Genomic DNA, 18,985 nt, shown 5'->3' with positions numbered 1-18,985 from the left:
CGCAAACTTGGTGCGAGCGAGCGGAGCGGGGCGGCTCGGCGGGGCTGCGGCCATGGCGGCGTGAGCGGGGAGCGGGCATCAGCGCGGCGGCGGAGCCCCCGCCCGCCCGCGGCGAGCAGCCCACGGCGCCTCCAGGTAACCCCTGCCGGCCCCTCTCCCCTCCTCGCCGCAGCGGCGCTTTGGGAGCGCCGCGGGCATCGCGCGTTCCCGGCCGCCCTGTCCGTGAACGGGGCCGCCTCCCCGCTCCTCCACCGGCTGCGCCCCGGTGTCTGCCGGGCGCCCCGGGGGGCTCGGAGGCCGGGCGGGCTGGGGTCCGGGCGGGAGCGGCGCAGGGTGTCGGCAGGGGGAGCCGGCAGCGAGGCGGAGCGCCGCTGCCGCTGGGCTCCGGTGCCGGGGAGCGCTGCCGGCGCTCGGAGCCCGTCTCGGGCATTGCCCGGCCCCACCCCCGAAAGTCCACCGAGCCTTTCAGAACGGGCGGTCGTTCTCCCCGTAGACGGAGCTGTTCTCTCGGGACCAGAAAAAACAGACGGACAGGGAGCTGCATCTCCAGAGGGCCCGGAGCCCGGACCGCGGGTGCTCCGCGCAGCGGGACATCCGCGCCCTCGGGGTCGCGCCTGCGGGAGCGCGTCCTCGCCCAGGAGAGTGAGGTGCGTTGCTGCCGCTGAGCCCCGGCTGCGGAGAGGCAGCCGCTGGCTCGGGAACGTTTCGGAAGGTTTTGTCACACTTCAGCAAGTGAAGTTTGCTCAGGCTCATCTTCTGGTGAGAGAAGAAGTGGCGTGAAAGGCACCGTCAGTTGTCTGAGAAACGTGGGTCTTCAGTGGGATGTTCGTGTAGTACGATTTGAAACCCCGATGTGCTTTTATTCTCGCTGTTTTATTTAACTGCACCGTCTTCGGTCTGTGGCGTGACTGTATTTTGGCACTTTCTGAATTGGGGAGTTAAGAGTTTACCATTCCGCAACGATGCAGATGGAAACACCTCAGTCAATTGTATACAGATATCATTCTGTGAGGATTGCTTACCAGATGAATGGCAACTATTAGGGTTTGTTGTATCATTCCAGATGCTGAGTCTGCATTGTAGATTGGCACAACGATAATCTGCCCGGGATTATTCCTGGGGGGCAGCTGGAGTGGGGGGAGCTGTCAGTGCATCTGCTCCTTCAGCAGACCGGACTATTGGCAGGAGAGGTCTGTGCATACAGGAACACGCAGCCTTGTGAAGATGCTTGGAATTTGCAAGATTATAGCTGTGACAAACATCCTGAAACTAAAACGTGGTGTTAAAGTTATAGTGATAGCATGTTCTGGGAGCCCTAAGGTAGTGCATCTGAAGGAAGTGCATCTTACTTTCTGAAAGCTGACGAACCACTCTCGGTTTGAATTTTGGTGTAAAAACCTGATGTGATGCTAGCCCAGCTATAGTGGTGTAGAGTAGATTTTTTTTCATAGTGGAAATTGCACTCAAATATTATTTCTAGGAGTTAGAGCATCTCCTGGTTGTTATATAAGGCTGACTCAGTTCAGTAAAGTTTGACTTAGAGTTGTTGAACTTGCTGATGTTATATACGTAACACATAATCAATCAAAAGTGTATTGCTGCCTTGAAAGGCTGAGGTATGGCCTTGGCTACTTTGCTTAGTGGATTGAAAAATGTTGGTAAATTTCTGGATTTTGTGCTGTGTTCCCACCTTCCTCTCCCGTAGGTACCAATAATATAACTTTATTACATTTACTAATGAATTAATGTCATTTTCTCATTTTAATGCTGAACAGCTGTGAGGATTCCTGCTGAGAGCAAAGGTTTTGCTCTGGAGTGTGGCAGTTTACTTCTGTGTTCGAGAGGTTCTTTTGAACAAAGTAGTGTAAACACTAGCTTCTGAGTTGTACTGCTTATTCCTTGGGATGTTGTTACAGATTTGTTTTGGTTGACAAAGCTGAAGGCATTAATATCTGAAGTGTCTCATTTCTTTTAATCTTTAACTAGTGCTGTTTTCATAAAATACTTACACGTAGTAGGAGTGCCTGTGCACTTTGTAATGATCCATAAACATGGTTGTAGCTAGTTTGTTGTACTCATTTCCTGCTGGGCAGAGATGCAGAGGGTGGTTACTGTATTGCTGCTGTTTTCAGAAGAGAGAGTTGTGTGGTCGTTTGTTTTTCACTTTCTTTTCCCCCCGCTACTTAGTGAAACCACGTGGATTCTGACTTCTGTTGATATAATCTTGTACAAATACAGGATTTTCAATGAATGAAGTTCATTACTTTTCAGGGAGTAGCTGTACACTGCAATCTGTGAACTGCAGAAATACAACATGATTCTCCTGCAAATTTTGGCTCTTGTGTTAGAGGTTGCATGCAGGAATTCAGCCAAGGGAGCAGCTGAGCTCCTGGGGTGAGCAAGAGCAGAGAGACCCGTTTCTGCCCTCTGGTCTGCAACAGCTTTATCAGCAGTGTTGGCTGGGTCTGATTTCTGTGCTGCGGGACACGTAAGTGGATGGCTGATACTGCTATCAGTTGATAGTAGGTGTGTACTACCCGTACTATCTGTTGATAGTGGGGAGGAGGGTGTGTGAAATCTGATACTCTGCTACTTCGCGTAAAGCAGTATCTAGTAATTGGTTTGTATGTTGTGATGATGGACTTCTGAATAGCAGTGAAATACGATTTAGCTTTAGATTTAACATCTGGTTTATAAAATTTTGATATGCTCTTGATGTTTGGTAATGTATGTTCTGAAGTTACTACGGCTCCTGAGATGATTTGCTATTGCTATGGCCATAATTATAGGAAGCAGCACTGAGGAGCTTCTCCTTTTCTGTGACATCATTTATGGAAATGTTTGGTGGGCATTCTTGTTGATGCAGAGTTCTCCAAATTATTGTTAATCAGTCTGTTTCTCTTTATTATCATCCTTTTATCATCTCTGGCATGTGTATGCATTCGAGTTTGGAAACAGTGTAAAGTTACAGCCGTTCACTCCTAACGTGTTTTGCAAAGCTGTAGCTCCTTCCAAAGAACGAGTTCTTGAGTTTTTTATATTTTTTTTTATTTTGTTCTGATTTGTCAAACGCTATAAACATTTTTCAAACTGACCCTTTTGAGGTATGTTTGGCAGCTATTGGCGGTAGGCTGGATTTAATTTGCAGGCTGCAGCATTGCAGCTGTGACCCGTGAAAGGCAGGTGGCACTCTGCTATCTGCAGTTCTTACAGACACCTGGGGAATGCCACGGCCCAAGCTGTGCACTTCAGGTATGGTTTGCTGTTACATCTGTTGTTACTAAAATGGCAAATTGCTTTCAAAAAAAAAAAAAAAACCAAAAACAAAGAAAAGGTTAGGTCTTTTATTTTAGTTCTTTTATAAATGTGTCTTATGATTTATTTAGGAAGCTTGCCAGTTTGCATCTAACTATAGCATATTTGCTTAACATTTATCAGAAAGGTAGCAAATGTAAACCAAGTTAATGATCTCCAAACTGCAGTCTAATTAGTGTCCTCTTGATTTTTTGCTGGAATGTATATTCCAAAGTATGAAGCACTCAAATCTTTTGTCATGTAGTGGATTTGTTCATGCATTTATTCTCCAATTTGTGTTTTCCCACGGATACTTTGATGCAATCCAATTGTCTGCTATGTAGTATCAAATCTGTTTCCATACATAAATATATTAATAAAATTAATCTCTGTTTGGGGAGATTGATTTTGGAAGAAATTTCCTGGTGTCCCGGTACATATTAAAAAGTCAGGCAACTCAGAAAAGCTGATGTTTGTCAATGATAGTAGCAGAAGACTGGGGTTGATACTTAGTCTGCACTGAGGCCTTTGCAATGAAACTCTTGAGTTTAAGTCAACTGTTGAAACTTATCTTTTCAAATATTATCATTTCTTTGCCAACAGCTTGAATGACTTGTTCAGAAAGTTTAAATGCTGTGTAGTATGTTAACTGTGCTATCGTTTCCAGACTTACCTTCAATTAGCTTATCTGTTACGAAATTTCTTGCATGATAGCCATATAATATGGCTTTTTAATCCTTTTCCATTTTTTCTTTTTAAAATCAGGATATATCTTTGAGCTCCAGTATACCTTAGAATTGTTGGGTCTTAATATCTGACAGAACTGGTCAATCTTTTCATGGTTATCAATCTCAGTAGTAGAGATTAGTTTTATGTAGGGAAAGTTGATTGAGCAGCTCTGAATCTTTGGCATATGATATTCTGATTTTTAATCCCTTGCTAGATGAATAGCAACATGAATCCATTTTGCAGTATTTGTTTAGTTTAGGAGAAACTCAGAGAAATTATAACTTTGAAAATACTGAAATGTAGACTTTTTCTTTCCTCTCTCTGTAATACTGGGATACATTCTTAGGCACTACTAAATGCATGTAATGAACAAATTAGAGCACATGTGATGGCTGCAGGATTGGCTTATAATGTGAGTTGGGTGTGCTGAAGAAATTGGCTGTACTGTGGATTGTACTGATTTTCCCACTTCTTTTCCCCACCTCTCTCCAAATTACAAAATTGAGCCGCTGTCTTTTGTGCTATTGTCCTTCTGAGAATGGCTAGTCTAGTTGGAAGCCCAGAATGCTATTGAAATGTGCTTTCTTGTTAGACTTAGGTTTAACTGGGAATCAGGAATGCAAAATATAAAGTTAACTATAAGGCTTCTGTCTGTAGTTAGGGAGAGAATATTTTAATAATTTGGGGCCCTGGTCTTCTGACCCACAGTAATCTTACTGCTGAATCAGTCATTTCTGTTACTGGTGTACTCTACAGACAAAGGCATGAGAATAAGTATTTGTTTGTAGTTTTAAAAGTTATTAGGCAGTTGTTCTTTTCTGTGTTTTCTTCAGCATACAGTCTCTTCAGTAATTCCTGTTGCCTTTTCCTTTCACTGTTCGTACATGTTCTTTCACTGTGCCATTTTAGTGACCTGCTTTCACTGGAAACCCACAAACATTTGCATTGGCAAATGTTTTGAAGGGCTCCCTGGGAGCATGGCTGAAATGACCTTCTTGTGGGAGAAAATGTATGAGATGAAACAATTTCTGTTGACCTTGTCTGATAGTGAAATTGCCAAGCACTTCAGGAAAAACTCCTGGCTTTGCCAATTATAGGAATATAGGTTATGTGTATTGCTTTGTCTTTCTAAATGTCTGGCAGAGTTTTAGGGTTTCTTTACTGAGCCATAGTCCAAGCTGAAGACTGGAAAGAAATTATCCACAGTCATTGGGCTGTTATGTTACTTAACATGAGTTCAGTTACTGATGGTCTCTTCTCTTGATGGTCTCACTTGCTTTCTCATTCTGAACTTTCAGTAGTGATATATCGTTGTTTTCTTAGTTTTTGTCATATGGAAGGTGTGTGTGTAGTCCAAATTTTAGCTCCTTCTCATGCTCCAGGGCATGCTTTTCCTTGTTGCTTTTTAAATTTAAGCAATGATACTGAAATATCTAGAAGACAGTATGTACACAAAATTGTTACTAGTGTCAGGTGTTACATTACCCAGTGCTGCAAAGTGGGACTCCTAGCTTGGCCAAAAGATGGGATTTCAGCTTTGGATAGTTTTCTGATAGCTCTTCAAGGTGTATCAGCCTGGGGTAACCAAGAGCCTGATGACTCCGATGATCCTCATCAGTAGCTCTGATACGGAAGTTTCTAAAGATGATGTTGGTACTGTTGTTGTTGTCTGTTGTGCTCATTCTCTGACCCTGTCCTGGCTCTCACTTGATAAAATACTTCAGGAGAACCCAACCAAGCAGAGAACCCCCTTAATTCCTGTCCACTGTTAACAACTTCTCTTTGTGACCTGACCACCATGGTGTGCTGTGATTCCCGAAGGCAGGCAGATATAGATGGAGGATGCTGTGCCATCAGAGAGTCAGAGAGTGCTGTTGTAGTTTGTTGTCCTCCTTGGAAATCCTGGGACTGTGTCAGACCATTGCCTGCTGGGTCCTTTTAGTTGTGCCAGCGTAGCTATTCTTGTGGACCCAGAGTGTAAACAGTATTAGGGAACTGATCCTCTTAACACTTTGTCTTTGAAGTACCCATGGCCACCAATCCCAGTAAGGCCCCACAGGCTCTGGTCTCAGTGTAACTGCAGGTGTGCAGTTGCTATTGTCAGGTGAGGGAGGAGAAGAGGGTTGTGTGCACAGAAAAAAATTCTGGTTGGTCCCTCAAATAACAATGAAATGTGGAGGATTTTGCCTCGGTGTTTTATAGTGTATCCAGACAGCTTTTTTTAATGTCAGCTTTATAACAGGCAGCAAGCTCTCTTGTGGAGGCTGCAAATGGACTGAGGCACAGCTGTATGACTGTCTTCACCAGCAGTCTAAACTTGCCTCTTGAGGAGTGAGGTACCTGAATGGCAACGCCTCATTGCACTGCCCTTGAGTGTGTCAGAAGTGGGGAAATTCAGGGTAATAACCTGTTAAATACTGAAGTTCAGTCTTCCAGAGCTTATCTGCCAGACCTTATTCTGCTGAAAAATGGTAATGGGTTCTGATACATGCTGTTGGAATTGATAGAAGAAAACCACAAAACCCTTCTGGCACATTTACGTGCCAGGAGTGTGAGTTCATGTGTACAGTTCTAGAGACATGCAAGAGGTGAAGCTGGTGTTTGTGGGAAGAAAAGCTTCTCTTGATGCATATGGGTAGAAGTGTGAAAATGCTGCTACCCTGGCCTCTGGAGTCTTGTCTAACTGATGTAATTCTGTTGTAAGTCTTGGTCAGAGTTCACAGACTTTCTTGAATTGTCCAAGAGAGTTGCTAGATTTTCCAGTTTGTCTTCTGTTGCTTTCCTAAGCTCATAGTGTCAGACTCTTTGCCTAAGCATTAGCTAAATCTTTAATATAGAAGGCAACCCAGTGGAGCCTGGGCATCATCCTTTAATGGCTGGCTACAAAAAAAAAAAAAAAAAAAAAAAAAGTGTAACGATCAACAACAGCAAAAAGAGGTATGGGCTCTAGAGCTGAGTTGCTGTTCTTTTTGCCATTGTTGTCTGTTGTTCTAAATTAAATTAATGGTCTGGGTGAGGGAACTTGATTTTTTCCTCCAGTAGTCTTTCTTTAAGCGAGTTTGCAAGTAGCTTTGATTAGAGAATTCCTTTTTTGCTCACTTATCTATAACTGTCAGGGGAGATTGTTTTGCAAATTTATTTAATCTGAAGGCCAGCGAGATCAGTATTGAATTTTGAAGAAAAATAATCTTGAACTAGAGGTAAACACTTAATTCTGATATTTAACTTGAGTCTTTATATTTTTCTCTCAAACCCACAATCATAAAGTGCTCTTAAAATAACTTGAGCAAGCATGTTATTTTTCTTAGAGTACCCCCATGAACTCATTGCTGGCAATGGCTATCTGCCTCTTGGGAAAAGGACACATTACTCTTTTTATAGGATGACTGTTGACAAAGCTTGTCCTTCAGCTTCACTTGTAGAGCTGCTGTGTTGTAATAGGTTTTTTTACCAGAAGGCTAAAAAAAAGAACTAGTTTGCTGTGGAGGCATATCACTAATATTTTAATAAGAGGAAATATAAGACTTGCTTAACTGGAAATATAGGGAACTCCATTTTTTTGTGAGGAGCAATTCATGTGCTTGACTTATCTTTCAGATTTACTGTGAATTCTGTATAAACCAGACCTGATTTATAATTGCATGTGTTTGTTTATTTTTGGGATTTAGCATTTCCCTTAAAAAAGTAATTTAAACTAGAGGTTTGGGGCTTTTTCCTGCTACTCTCATCAACCTTGATCGTTTTTATAAGACCCAAATTTCTAACAGTGCCAACACTGAAAATTTTGGAAATGGCTTGAAAAGTGAGTAGAGCAGTTGACATCAAGCCTGCTCCCAGCTCTGTGCACACACTGACACCTTCAAAGACTTACCTGTAGCTGTAGATCTAGTCTAGAGAAACTGATTACAGATGAAACCTGAGGATCTAGAGATTTCTGGTTTTAACTAGCAGCTTTAGTTTGCTTCTTGCTAAGTTGGTTGCTTGTCTTCTCTTGCCCCTTTCTACATTGTAGAAAGTGTTGCTTTATGATGACTGGGTACCTTGTCTCCCTGAGTATTTGGGGACTAAAACTTTCTAAGCATTAAAAGAAATTTTGCAGGTGTTGAATGTTCTTGCTTCCACATAAAAACTTATTCTCTAAAAATCAATGTTGATTTGAAGAATAGTGTTTCTGTGTTCGTATTAGTATCTATAGATAGTTGATAATTGGAATGATCAGTCTTTGAAAAAAATTGACTCTTTCTGAATATCATTCGTGTTGCCTTTTAGATACTTTAATGCCACCTTTCATCCCAAAACATTAAGAAGAGAAAAAAAATTCAACCTTTGGGTTAATAGTATCATCTGGTTTTACTTCCATAATTGTCGTACTCATCCTAAAATCATTAGGGTTGTGTGAACTGGAGTGCTCATAGAAGCCTTACTTTTGTGACTGAATGGTAAGGATTTGAGTTAACAAGACTTAGTATGATATTGTTCAGATTTGCATGCTGTATTTTGACTGAAATGAGTTTGGAATTGCTCTTCCAGGCAGCTGACTAGGGAGAAAGTGAAGAGCAGAATATAATCTCTTCAGTTTTAGCAATAGTGACTGGTATATAAACTAGTGGTTTCTGCTTCTGAAATGTTTCATTGGGCTTCTTTTTGCCACAGTAGTTCCCAAGATTCACCATTTAAACAGCATTTGGGCTTATAACTGTAGTCTTTATGTTGCAACATGTGGAATATGTAAAATTTTCTTAAGAAAGAACGCTCATTCATATTTCATCATTCTGTAGTTTAAAGCCTAATCAACAACAAGAGAGATGTAATCCATGAAACAGAGAGCAGCTAACAAGCAAGCTCTAAGTGATGTCCAGGTGTTAGAAGAACAAATTACTTGTTGGTAGAATTGCCTTGTTAAGGTTTAGGGCTGGACATGCTGCAGTGATCTCAGACCTAGGGGGAGGTTAACAAAGCTTGGGAAGAAGCATGTACCACTGATAGTGAGCACACAGAATGTAGAATTTAAGCGCCATGAAGACATCTGGCAGAACTCCCAAAACAATGAAGAAACTAACAAAACAATTGTGCTGAAATCAGCTCTGTCTGGGTAAAGGGTAATTCTGGCAGGGGCAGATTGCGGCCACCAACTCACAGACTGCTGACCCAGGAAACCCTGCGACTCAAAAGAAGAGAAGCACTGAGCATGGGACTAATTAGCATGGGAAGCAAGAGAATAATTTACCAATAGAAGACAGAATACTAATTAATAAGAGAACTATTAACTTGTAGCCAATGAACACTAATTCCTTTGTTTGCTAAAATGTATAAATATTAAAAAGCTTTGAAAGTTGGCATGCTTGATTTGAGTAATATCACTGAACACCCAGGCTTGTGCAACTCGGAAATAAATAAGCAATACCTCCCCTGAGTGTGTAATTATTGGCTTGTTACACACTGGGTAATGAATCCAATTTTTCGGGACAACACTTGCATGTTGGTCCCAGGAACTCATCAACAGAGAAAGCTGTTGCATCAATTTTCCATTATTCATTTTTTCTGGGGGGTATACCCAGGTGCTCAAAAATGAATGGAAGGATAGCATCCTTGTCCCAAGGCATCTGTGGATGGAATCGATTTTGTCTGGCAAGATCACTACCAGTGCATTCCACTGTAGCCCAGCATGGGAAGTGAAGGATGCAAATCAATATTCAGACTCATTGAAATGGTAAGATACTTCTCATACTTATGGCAGTAATATTTTCATACTTGCAGCCCTATAGAAAAGATTTTGTAGACTCTATTTAAATATCATCTGTGAACTATGTTTTCTTTAAACCTTCTTTACTCAAAGTTCTACTTCGGTAAGTCCTGAAAGATTTACTGCTAACTCTTGCCAAGTTTCTAATATTTCTAGATCTGTTGGAATGAGTCCAGAGGAGAGCAGAGCTGGAGCACCTCTCCTGTGAGGGATAAGAGAGTTGGAGCTGTTCAGCCTGGAGAAGAGAAGGCTCTGGGGAGACCTTGTGGCACCTCACAATACCTAAAAGGGGCCTACAAGAATGCTGAAGTGGGACTCTTTGCAAGGACACGTAGTGACAGAACAAGAGGGAATGGCCTTAAGCTGAAGGAGAGCAGATTTAGATTAGATATTAGGAAGAAATTCTCCACTGTGACTGAGGGTGGTAAGGCACTGGACCAGATTGCCTGGAGAGGTTGTGAACTCCCAGTCCCTGGAGGTGTTCAAGACCAGTCAGGATGAGGCTCTGAGTAACCTGGTCTAGTGGAAGGTTCTCTGGCCATGGTGGGTGGTTTAGGTGATCTATTTGAAAGGAGGTTGTAGCAAGGTAGAGGTTGGCCTTTTGTCTCAGACAACTAGCAAAGGGACAAGAGGAAATGGCCAGGAGAGGTTCAGGTCAGACATCAGGAAGAATTTCTTCACTGAAAGGGTGGTTAAGCATCAGAATGGACTGTCCAGGGAAGTGGTGGAGTCACAGTTTCTGAAAGTGTTCAACATTAGTGCTGTGTTTAGTGGACAAGGGAGTGTTCCATCAAAGGATGGACTAAATGGCCTTGGAGGTCTTTTCCAATCTTAATGATTCTTTGATCTTTAAAGTCTCTTCCAAACCTAATCGTTCCATGGTTTAATGATTCTGGTGTCTGTCTAAGGCAGCAATGCCATCCTCTGGCATTTCTGTTACGGGCAGCTGCATGTAACCTGTAGGTCACATGTTCCGTTGGCTCAAGGTTCTGACCCATCAAAGAAAATGAAGTATAACACATTTCTGAAGTGAAACTACAGTGTTGATAGTTGCTTTAGTAATGTGTGACAAATGTGTATGAATGAAATTAACTGTGCTAGACAGAACTCATTTGAACAATAATGTCTATGTAGAAATTGTTGGATGGGGCTCAGTGACTAAAATTATTCTAGCTAGATAACTGGTTCATAGCAGTGTTCTCTCCTTGCATTAAAACATATCTATAATTTAAAAGATTCATATTAATAGTAAAATATATCTGTGACACTTCTAATTTTCTAAAGAACTCTTTGCAAACAATTTATAAATGCTTCCTGGTTTACTCTATGAATGATCAAAATTAACCTCACCTTACAGGTCTTCCACGTATTTGCAGGGTGCTTGCTTGGGGGTAGGCCTTTTTTTCCCCTCTACACACATGCCACAGTTTTGCAGTCCATTCTAGTTTGTCAAGCAGTGGCACAGGCTAGATAATAGATAATAATCTCTTCATTTGTATAGTCAAATTGCTGCTGATTTGTAGTATCCCACAAAGTAACAGTGGAAGGACATAGAGGCCTTTCTGCTGGGAAGAACTTACCAGCTTCAGTCCAGTGGTTCTGAAGATGGTTCTGAAGACAGTGAATTGAAATAGAGATCAGGACGCTGTTCTGACAGTTGACAGTTCTATTTTGAGCTCTGAAGAGCTCATCTCTTTGAAGAAAAAAGAAATATTGGTATCAAATATTGATTGTGCATTATCCAAAATTCATAAACTTCACTTTATTCTGGCAAGCTGGACTGAAGGGATGAATGCAGCAACCTTTGCTGGAGAGTGAAAAAAAGTTAATAAAATAAATGTCATTTGAATTAATCTTTCATGATTAGTGGGATCTTTTAAAGGCAGATGTGGTTAAGTGATTTAACTGGATTCAGAAAATATAATTGAATCAGAAGAATTTTTTTAAATTATAAAGTTATGTTAATTTAGATGAACCAGAAACCTGGACAGGCTAATTGGACTATGGTAATGTACACAGACACTTGAGGTTTTCATATGCTTTTCTGAAAGCTGATGAACACTTTGTAAGTGCAAATGTTTCTCCATAAGTTACCTCTGATTTGATGGTATATCTTGCCATGCTCTTACTACAGGCTGTGATTGTCTGTGTTCTGTGAGATTCAAGTACAGTTGTTATGTTTTAATTTCTAAATTCTTCAGGTTCTGCTGCCTTATACTGCAGCTGTGGTTCTGAAAGTGGAATCAGTTGGTTCTAGTATGGTAATTCAGATAATGTGCAGTAATATGTTGCTTTTGTAGGGCTCTTAATTAAATGTTAGCTTGCTTAATGTTAATGAAGAGGGGTGGAATATTGAGGGTTGACATTTAGCACTACTTCATTAAAAAAAGAAAAAAAATGGAAATAAAAGTTCTATATGGTTTGTTATCTTCATTTTAGATTAGCAATGCTAATAAAATGAGCTCCTGTGCTCTGTTGAGTTCCTTTTTGCTGTGTGTACATTTTAAAGCAAAGCCAAATCAGAATGTCCCTTGCTTTACTGTTTAGTAATTTGGCTCAGTTCTTCTAGATCTAGATCTGTGCTGTGCAGGACAATGCCTAAGGTGTAAGGCAGGCTGGGGCACTCCTGCATTCTGCTTCTAGATTAAATGTGTGTAAATGTATTAATGGACAAATAGTTCTGTAGCAGTGCTGGTGTTGTTAGCTGATCCATCTCTGCCTAATCCATCAATGGTAAGAGCCCGTTGTGAATTTTGTAGGTGGAATTACTCTTCTCTGCTTTCACTCTGCAGTGAGTCAGCCAAGGTTGTGTCCCAGCAGGGGAAGTTGTGTCTGTGAGCAAGCTGAAGGTTGCCATCAGGAGGTTGCCAAGTGTCCTGTTAGTGCTATCACATCCACATGCAGGTCACCTTTCCTGCATTCCCATAGCCCAGGCTGAGTGTATTGCTGTCACTGAGCTCTGAGTGCAGGGGGCTTGGGCTGGCAGGAGCCTGCTGGCACTCACAGAGCTGTCAGATTTTTTTCCTGCTGCTCTGTGTCCTCAAGCTCAGGACAGAGAAGGGCAGCTGCTGGTGTGTAGGTGGGTGGTTTTTTTCAAGGAGCAAAGATAATGCTGTAGGTGGTGGGCAAGAGGGGAGAAACAGCTGGTAGAAATAACAGGTGGAATAGGATGTTTTGGGTGAGTGGGAATAGAAGGCTTCATAGGAAAGGCTTCAGAGCCTGTGTGCCGTAGGAGAACAATGTGGTGGGAGCTAGATGGGCAACTGCAAAATTTGTGAAAGCCTTTCTCCCTTCTCTCCAGCACTACACACCTGGCACCCCACTGGGGGCACGGTGTTACCCTCTTAGTCTCCCCCTGACTGCTACAGCATCAGACTCCTTTTGGACTAGATCAAAAACCAAGGTGCCAGCTGAGCATATCCACTGCTGCTGCACTGCTTTTCTTAAGTGCTTAGAGGTGTACAATTAGCTAATGAATGCTAACATGGAATTTCTCACACACGTTTTCACTGTGTGAAACTTGATGGCTGTGTTAATGTCAATAATTGGCAGGCAGGAGGAGTTGCTATATAATAGGAACTACAGAAGCCAAATTCCAAGTTGGAAAACTGGGTCAGGCTAATTGAAGTAATGTCACCAGCTCTGAGGGTGGACAGTGTTCTCCTTTGCATGTTGAAGGTCTGTGGATCTACAGGGCTTTCAACTGTTCTTCAGGTATGAACTTCCACGTACCTTGGTTTTTATTTGTTTTGTGTTTCTTTCGTGAAATATTATCTGCTTTGCAGTAGAAGTTTAACATGGATGATATGATCCTATATATGTGTTATGGAATTAAACAAGTTAATTTTTCAAACTTATAAAATGCATCCTGGTATGTGGAACCCAAAAGAGATCAGCAAAACCATCCCATAAATTAAAGCATATCAGTGTGAAATAACAACTTGGTTTTATATCTTGGATGGAGGTCTTTGGTTTAGTGTGGCTACTTCATCACCCAGACTCTTTACTCTCCACCTTTTATTTCTGAAAAAATAAAAATGTAATTTTTTTTTTTACCAAAGCAATCAAAAACCCAATATTTTCATTTGTCTGAGAGCTTATGATCATGAGAAGACTTATGAAGTATTAATGCTTAGTTTGGTGCGGGAACTCAGTTGAAATAGGTTAGAAAATAATTATGGTGGACTTCTGCCTGGGTTCTATTTATTGAGGAGAATATGGGACACAAAATATTTGCTTAAATTATCTGTAATACAAAGTGTACTCTGAGATAATAGTAAAAAATTCAATACAGCTTCTTTATTCCACTGTCAGCACATCCAGACTTTACTTTTTTCCCCTGTGTCTTTAAATATCTTCTTGAAAACCTTTCAAAGGTAGTTTTATTAACCTAGCATAGTGCAGATGTTGCTAGCTTGAGAAATAAGTCACAAAGACTTGTAGTATTGTGTCAAAAATATAATTTGGAGGCTTAGAATGAGGGGAGCAATTAATGAACAGTCTTCACTACAAACAAATGTCAGAGACTCCTCCAGGGCTAAGCTGCTTCTGTGCCATATTCATTAATTGCTCTTTTGAGCAAAGTTGGTGTTGATGAGTGGGTTTAATTAAGTATACCTGAGAAAATCCACAAAACCAGATCAGAAGTATTAGAATGAAAGATTTGCATTTGATTTAATAAATAAAGACCTTTTCATTCTCAGGGGTTTTATGCTTCATGTAACTGTTTCTGGCTGACATTTCTCCCCGAGTGCTGTGTTGTCCTCACTGGAGAGTGGCAGACATGTCTTATGATTTGCTTCAGGATGCATGCCAAATACCATGCCCATATTTAAGTCTCTATTATTAAATATGTATTAAATCTGTCATAATGGAAGATATCTCAGAACACTCTCACTCTACCTGTTAAAAAATGGCAGGAGAGGGAAGAAGTACATGTGAGTGGAAAGACAGAAATATTAAACTGCTAAAACTCATTCCAAACTTGCTGACCCTATAACCTCGTTAAAAATACCACCTTGGGAAAATCTCTGTATTCATATGTAAAAAAAAAAAAACCCAAATCATATGTAAATCTGAATTTTTTCAATGTACTTCATGGCTTACAGGCATAAATTGAAACTTGATGAGTGGTGGGTGGCCCCCAAAATCCATGTTATTATGTGAAATACAGTAATATATGTGTCAGCATGGGTTTTTTGTTTCATTTTTGGTTCTATTTTGACATGTGGGAGAGCCTGCCTAGAAGGAGAAGGCTACTTCTGTATCTTTTTCCTGTGCATTGAAATGAAAATTGCAATAATAGATAAAAAATACTATTATTTTGTGTTTTGATGAGAGGGTTCAGGGGGAGGGAGACCTTTCTTAGTTATACTGCTTTTAGGTATTTGTTTTGGTTTTATTTGTACGTTCTATTGTGTAAAGTCAATCAGAATGTGAAGAACAGTTTGGTGAAAATACTCGTAGTTTGCAGTTTTGAGCCAAGTGGTAACTGGAAGCTTTAATAACCTTTCAGTACCACTTCAGAAATGGAGATGTGCCATTGGACAGACATGTCAGAACTTAGTAAAAATAGCATATCCTACAGTGGGCATTCATCCAGAAATCTAAATTTAGCATTGTATCCTGGATGTAGTACTGCAGGTGGTCACAAGCACTAAATTGTATTCAGCACCCTCTGTTATTCAAGCCGGTCTCAACATACTTATTTTAAACATTTTGTGGTTTTATGCAAGGCTACCTTACTGTTATTACTGTGGTTCTTTATATGGCATCAAAATGTGAACCGTGTTTCATAGGAATTAAAACAAAGCCTTAGCCAGAGATGTTTAGTGTCGTGGTTCTGTGTGAATGGAAGTCAGTGGCACAATTCCAGCTGACTTCAGCTGGGAGTATTAGTAGATCCTGACTTCTTTCTGATAATACATATAAACACACAGCCAGTTGGCAGGTTTGAGTCTGATTTATTTCACGTTATTCTCTTTTGCTTGTAGCATTCCAGTAGAATTTGGCCAAATAAGCTTGAAGAAAAGTTCTATCCGTGCATTAGGGGAATGTAAAGCTTGAGGAGAAACAGAGCTCGGGTATTATGGTTTGATTAATTACTTGAATATTTATGCAAATTGCAGTAGGTTCTGATGAGTGTCATTTGGGGAAAGTCTGTGCTGACCTTTTATTTCCATTATTCTGCTCTCTTCTTCCTGTTTCTGGAACAATAGCAGGACACAGGATTTTTAATAACTGTGGGCAGCGGGTTTCTTTAAAACCCACTGGAATGACTTGTAGAAATGAGATAGAATTTTCTTATGACATAATTACGGAGTACAGGTGTTAGTTATTGTGTTTGTTTTCAGATAGGGAAACAAGAGCATATGTTTCTCACTCTCTTTATAGATGACTGTATGTGTGTGGGCAGGGTGTGGGAAAAAGACGACAGAACTCTGTGTGTATGTAAATATTCTCCTAGAGGACAAACACCTAGGAAAAAGATGGTTTCCTTTATTTTTTATATTTTAACTATATGCAGTCATATTTTTTTTATTCAGAGAGTATTACTTAATGGTTTGGAGGTTATAAATAGATTTCTGACTTTCTAACATGATCTGTAAGGTGAGAGACTGCTGCTTCACATTTTCAGATTCATCTACAGATCTTTCTTGATTTGGTCACACTTTTTTTTTTTCAGCAATTCCTTGTCACATTGAATACTTGTGAATATTCCAACAGTTTCTTGAGTGATAAAAGAAATTATTCATTTTTAATTTAGATGATGTCTGATATTTTCATTACTTTCACTTCTAAGAGTTTAGGTAATGCTGGGATGAAGAGGCTGGATTTTTAGGTGTAATATTCATGACTAGAGTGAAGAGAAAGCCATTAATGTGTACTGAAGGGGACACAATAAGTACAGTGGGTAAGGCAGAAGTGTGATTTCTCCAAAGATTAATAGCAGAAGCTTATTCTGCTTATTTGCCATAGTAGACTAGTGGCAGGCTCCAAAGCAGTGACAAGATTGAGCAGTACTTGTGCTTTAAAAAAGCTGACAGGGAAAAAAAGCTGCACACATAAAATGTTTAATAAAGGTAATTTTAAGTGATTGCAAACGCATCATGTCTTTATGGAAATGGAAGTGCTCAGTAACCCCATGGCCTAAGCAAGTTTGCTTTTTTAATTAAAAGTCTTTGCTATTGTAGGAACAATAAGTTAAAAAAAAAAATCAGGAAGAAAAATAAGCTTTTTCCCACTGAAATAAACCTGGCATTAATGGGTCTGTAGTGTGCTGTGGTGTCACAAGGATCTCTGCTTCTTATTTGCGTCTTGGAGGAGCAAATGTTACAGCCATGAAAGTGAAGGGTGTTACAAGGGCAGCAGCCACCATGAAAGTCAGAGCATTAGCTAGAAGCAGAAATGGGTTCTGCGGATCTGGTTTACTTTGCAAGTGAAATTGATGTATGTGGGTAAATGCAAGCACCAGAATGAACCTTCTAAGAAAGTATTCGGTACAGGATGAATTTTGGCAAAGCTGAAAGCTGTGTCATGAGATCTAATGAAGTTGTAGTTATTGTCTTAGCATGACACCTATTATAAAGGCACATAAATAACAGATTAAAAAAAATAAGGGCCTATAATGTCTTTCTCCTGTCTATGGGAGAAACTAATATGTAAAAGCCTGTAAAACCGTTTGTAAGGGAGTTCAGACTGCTTTGGTGGAAGGTGCTGTTTGGGTAAATAGGTCAATTATATCCAAGTTCAGTGAACTTATTTAAAAAATAATTTAAAAAAATGAGCACTAATAAGCTTCTAATAGTCTGATAAAGAAAATAATCCAATGCTGTTCTAGTGTTAGCCTGGACAGCAATATGAACAGTTGAAAAACATATTTAAGATAACAGAATTTTATAAAAAGAAAGACTGGAGAAACCATAATTGTTCTAAATTCATCTGTTCTAAGACTTAGGAAAAAAAAAAAAAGGCAACAGCACCTTTTGCCCCTTCCCTGAAAATGACCATTTTAATGCTTATTTCAACTACAACAGTTGGGCTGGCCTAGATGGGCGTTAGAGAAAAGAAAACTCTGGAAGGCTGGGCTTATTCATGGACTCCTCTTCCCCCTCAGCTTCTGTGCTTCTCGATAAATGCACCCTGTGTGGGCAAAGCATTTTTGATTCATTTCTCTGAACAACCACATCTGTGGCTTAGATGGTTAATCTCTTTCTATAAAAAGGATTTAAGCTTCACACAAATAAATTATTCCCATATTGTTGTGAGTTTTTACACTAATTTTAGACAAAGATGCTTTAGATGTGGGGAAGAAAGTTCTCCGCCTTGTTTAGGTGACAACTGGAGACTTGCATGGGAAGTAGAAAATGCGACTAGTTCTTTATGATATGACATTTTAGGACAGATTGACAAACAGCTTGTATGACATTTGAAATGTGAGATGTTGTAAGAACTCACTGCCTTTGCTGTATGTAAACACTGCTGGGAGAAAAACAAGCTTTTATTTTAAAAAGAAAAATGATGAGGGAGAGAAGAGCAAGTTATGCCTTAAGCTATTTCCTTGTATGATTAACACCTGGACTGTCTTCAGAAAATGGCATGTCTTTCTGCTTTTATCATTTCAGAGTGGTTATTGACTGAGCAGTAGGGGGATTTTTTCCTTTATCTGGTGCCTTACAGTTCTTTGCAGCCTCCTGACTCTGTTAGGAAGCTAAAATTGCAATTTTAGCTATCAGACATAGAAATCATTAACAACATTTATTGACTTCTAAACACTATTCCGTTATCTCGATGCTGTCAGATCACCCTTGCCCACTTTTTACAAAACATAATTGAAAACAATGAAATGTCTCAACTTTTGTGGACAGGTTACAGACTGGAGAAGATTTTTATCTGAGAAGACATCATTCAAGATGAAGCTATAAGAAGCTGCATGTGCTAGCGGTAAGTACAGCTTTAACAAAGAAATCTCTACAAAAAGCCCCGTGTGTGCCTTTTCTGCTTTGTCCTTTGCATTAAACTAAGGGATGTTTTGCAGAGGTCAAATAAGAAAGTTGCAGTGGAACTGACACAGAAATCCATTCATGCTGACTTCAGATTTCTGGGTTTCAGTATCTGTAGCTTCCTTGCATAGCTCAGTTCAGTTTTACAGTAACAATTAATGCTCTGGTTTTGATTCTTTAGGTTTGATTTATGTTTGAAGCTCCTTTGAAAGAATAG

General features: G+C 40.1%; 1 protein-coding gene across 2 annotated transcripts in view; it reads left to right on the top strand.

The window, feature by feature from the left end:
- SEMA5A (semaphorin 5A) overlaps positions 1-18,985 on the top strand; it is a 318,052-nt gene continuing 299,067 nt past the window's right edge. The window contains exons 1-2 of one of the 2 annotated variants that reach the window (XM_041411823.1): positions 1-135; positions 18,634-18,709. The gene's annotated coding sequence lies outside the window, so the exon portion shown is untranslated. The remainder of the gene's footprint in view (positions 136-18,633; positions 18,710-18,985) is intronic. The other variant, XM_041411824.1, reaches the window with a different exon arrangement.

The sequence above is a fragment of the Onychostruthus taczanowskii genome, unplaced genomic scaffold (genome assembly GCF_017590055.1).
Source record: "Onychostruthus taczanowskii isolate IOZ18803 unplaced genomic scaffold, ASM1759005v1 scaffold37, whole genome shotgun sequence".
In the NCBI taxonomy this organism is placed as follows: domain Eukaryota; kingdom Metazoa; phylum Chordata; class Aves; order Passeriformes; family Passeridae; genus Onychostruthus; species Onychostruthus taczanowskii.
Note: the sequence above shows the minus strand (reverse complement) of the source record. Positions and strands in the feature narration are given on the sequence as shown.